This window comes from Tachysurus fulvidraco, chromosome 9, assembly GCF_022655615.1.
Source record: "Tachysurus fulvidraco isolate hzauxx_2018 chromosome 9, HZAU_PFXX_2.0, whole genome shotgun sequence".
NCBI classification, from domain to species: domain Eukaryota; kingdom Metazoa; phylum Chordata; class Actinopteri; order Siluriformes; family Bagridae; genus Tachysurus; species Tachysurus fulvidraco.
In genome coordinates, this window is record NC_062526.1 from 25280749 (window position 1) to 25284154 (window position 3406).

The window sequence follows — 3406 nt, forward strand, 5'->3', positions numbered from 1 at the left end:
AAGTGTTTAATGAAGCATGGAAGAGTGCAGCTGTTCAACTCAAGTGCTTTAGGACATAAAGAGCATTGCATATTTACAGTACACGAGTGTGTCTGAATCACTTCTGTATGTATTCACGTGTGTGTTTGTGTGTTCTTGTGTGTGTTTGTGTGTGTTTGTGTGTGATTGTGTGTGTTTGTGTGTTCTTGTGTGTGTTTGTGTGTGATTGTGTGTTTGTGTGTGCTTGTGTGTGATTGTGTGTGTTTGTGTGTGATTGTGTGTGTTTGTGTGTGCTTGTGTGTGTTTGTATGTGCTTGTGTGTGTTTGTATGTGCTTGTGTGTTCTTGTGTGTGATTGTGTGTTTGTGTGTGCTTGTGTGTGCTTGTGTGTTCTTGTGTGTAATTGTGTCTGTTTGTGTGTGCTTGTGTGTGTGTGTGTGTGTGTGTGTGTGTGTGTGTGTGTGTGTGTGTGTGTGTGTGTGTGTGTGTGTGTGTGTTTGTGTGTGCTCGGTTCACCAGTGTGCAGTGGTTGTGTGAGAAAATAACACATACGGTAAAATACTGCATCTTCTAAACCAGGCCTGAGAGATGGCACACGTGATTCGTTTAAACAATAAATAACATTCTTTTTATTTATTACATTTGGAAAAAAATAAACGATAAAATGCAGCCATGTCGTCCCTATTCGTTTTTCTTTAGCAGCAGGTAAAAGTCAAGTCAAGTGACAATAAAAGTGACTTGACTTAACTTTTACCTGCTGGGACTTTTATTAACGTTAGAGACTTCACATCTGACTGCAGATCATGTGTTCATGCACACGTACAAAACTCTATGACACACAATCCTCACACACCCTTAACCGCCACCTCCATACTCATCACACGGTGACGGAGCTCGCAGCAGTCGTCATGACGTCAGTGTTCAGTAGTCAGTATTTAGTATTCCTCCCATGCAGCAGTTCACCATGTGGCTGAAACACACTGATTGTGACGAGACACAGAAATAAACACAGTTAATAATGCGTGTGCTTTCTCCCTCACATGCAGCGTGCACTCGGGATAAACCTTGTCTCTTAAATTGCTGAGTGAAATGGAGCATTCATGTAACACCGTGTCTGTATTCCGGATGTCATTTGTGTGTGTGTGTGTGTGTGTGTGTGTGTGTGTGTGTGTGTGTGTGTGTGTGTGTGTGTGTGTGTGTGTGTGTGTGTGTGTAATTGGTGTCAGAGTTGGAAAGTGTGTCTGTTCTTATCCTTTTATATTCATTATTATTGTGTTATTAGTCGTTAAAGGTCATAACACTCACCTTTAATCAGATACAAATGAACCTGTAGTGATGGCTTCTCAAGAGGAAAGAGGAAAATATTTTCTTTAACCTTCTTACTTTTCAGAGGTCAGAAGACTCTTCGCACGTCTTTCCTTTTAGGAAGGATATTACATTTCATTTTCAGTATTTTTTCTCTTGAGGGAAACCCCAGCAATGGGAATTGTGCTGTTCCTGTTATTACCTATTTGTTACCTGGTTGTGTTCACCTGTATCGTGTAAGTCCTTGATAAATATCTATAAATAGCGGCAGGATTGAATGCTAGCTTGTGTATTATTTTACATTGTTAGTCACTTAGACTGTTGTTAAAATTTTCTATCATGCTGTATCCCAAAGTGACTTTATCATTAGTCTGTTACCTGACTGCATTCATCTGTATCGCTCTTGCTAGCGCAGTTACATCAGTGCTTAAAGGTGCGGTCTCCGTTGTTTGAAAGCCAATGTTGACATTTGAAATCACCAAAACAAACACGCCCCTAACCCAAACGGGTCCCACCCCTGTATCGATAGCTCCGCCCACACATACGTACGTAACCCAGGTGACTAATGGAAAGAAACGTGTCTTTATCATAGCTGAAGGGAAGAACAATACGATTGCAGATAAACAAACAAGCAAAAATGCCACACAAGCATAATCATGTAAAGGACAAAGGCATATATTAGTTCTGTGTAACAAAGCAAAACCAACGTTACTCACCTATCGAGAAGGAAAAAAGCGCCTCGGCGTCTTAAGTAAAGTCGGCCACATATTCACAGGTCGGAGTTTCCCGAGTCAATAACTCCTGAGCTAAACGCTGTTACTACACAAAACGCGGTTGTAGCTGCCTCTCTACATTACTACGATAGAAAAGAGGTGTTATTTGTGTAGTAACAGCGTTTAGCTCAGGAGTTATTGACTCGGGAAACTCCAACCTGTGAATATGTGGCCAACTTCCTGCTCCTTCAGTTCTCTCCAGCGCTGGAAAGCTGATCCTATATTAACACGTCCTACTTCTTGCCTTATCGTAAGTCTTTCTTCTCTTTCTTACTTTGTTTTTATCCTCCATGTCAATGTTAAAACCGCTTTCTGCTAATGTCACACATGCGCACCGAACTCTCTCTCCGCCCGTATTGACAAGACACGCCCCTTTCTGCTCATTGGCTACACGTTTGTTTTGTATTTGTTTTGTTTGGCGGCCCGACGCAGTTTTCTGAAGCATTTCTCAAACAACTGAGACCCCACCTTTAATAAGAGAAAAAATTCAATGATCTTTTAACATAAGTTTAAATTTTAGCTGCAAAAATATTGTTTCTTTTCTCACTAGCCATGTATTTATTTTAGCGTTAATAACAAATCCAGCTTAGAAATTTAGACGACGGAGGCATAAACGTTGGACTCTGATAACAGCATGTAGCAAAAGGCATTGTGGGTAATCTCGAAACCGTAAACCACGCTAAGTGTAACGATTAACATGCTATGGCCTGGATAACGATTCTTGAATTTACTCAATAAAACAAGTTTGTGTCCTTGTAATGAACTTCTAATGAACTTCCTTGTAATTTGATCGAAAACACAGCGTGGGTTATAAAGCTGTGTAAAGCTGGAATGGAAATCAGTGGCTGTTAAGATAATTTAATCCTGCGGGTGTGTTCTCCTCCTCCTCTGACAGTCCATCAATACTCCACATCCATGCAAATTACCAGTTAATGACTTCACCAAAGCATACATTATTATTATTATTATTATTATTATTATTATTATTATTATTATTATTATTATTATTATTCAGTGATAATCAAATATCTGTCGACAGGATCGTTTCTTTTGAGTTGAAGCATAAGAAATGAGGATTATTTTATATACTCAAGAGCTTTCACCCTGCCATTTCCTCGAGCGAGTAATTCATTCAGTTTTTCATTTAATCACCAGGGTAGATTTCAGCATAATGATGAGGTGTGTCCAGGAAGAATGAGGCTCAGAATCAAACAGGCAAGCAAAAAAAAATTCAAAATAAAAAAGAACTATAACTTTCTTAATAACATAATCATTCTTGACCAGAATACAGAGCTATCAGCCACTTTCTCTAAGCCTCATCCTGTCTCACGGTCAGAGGTCGGAATAACC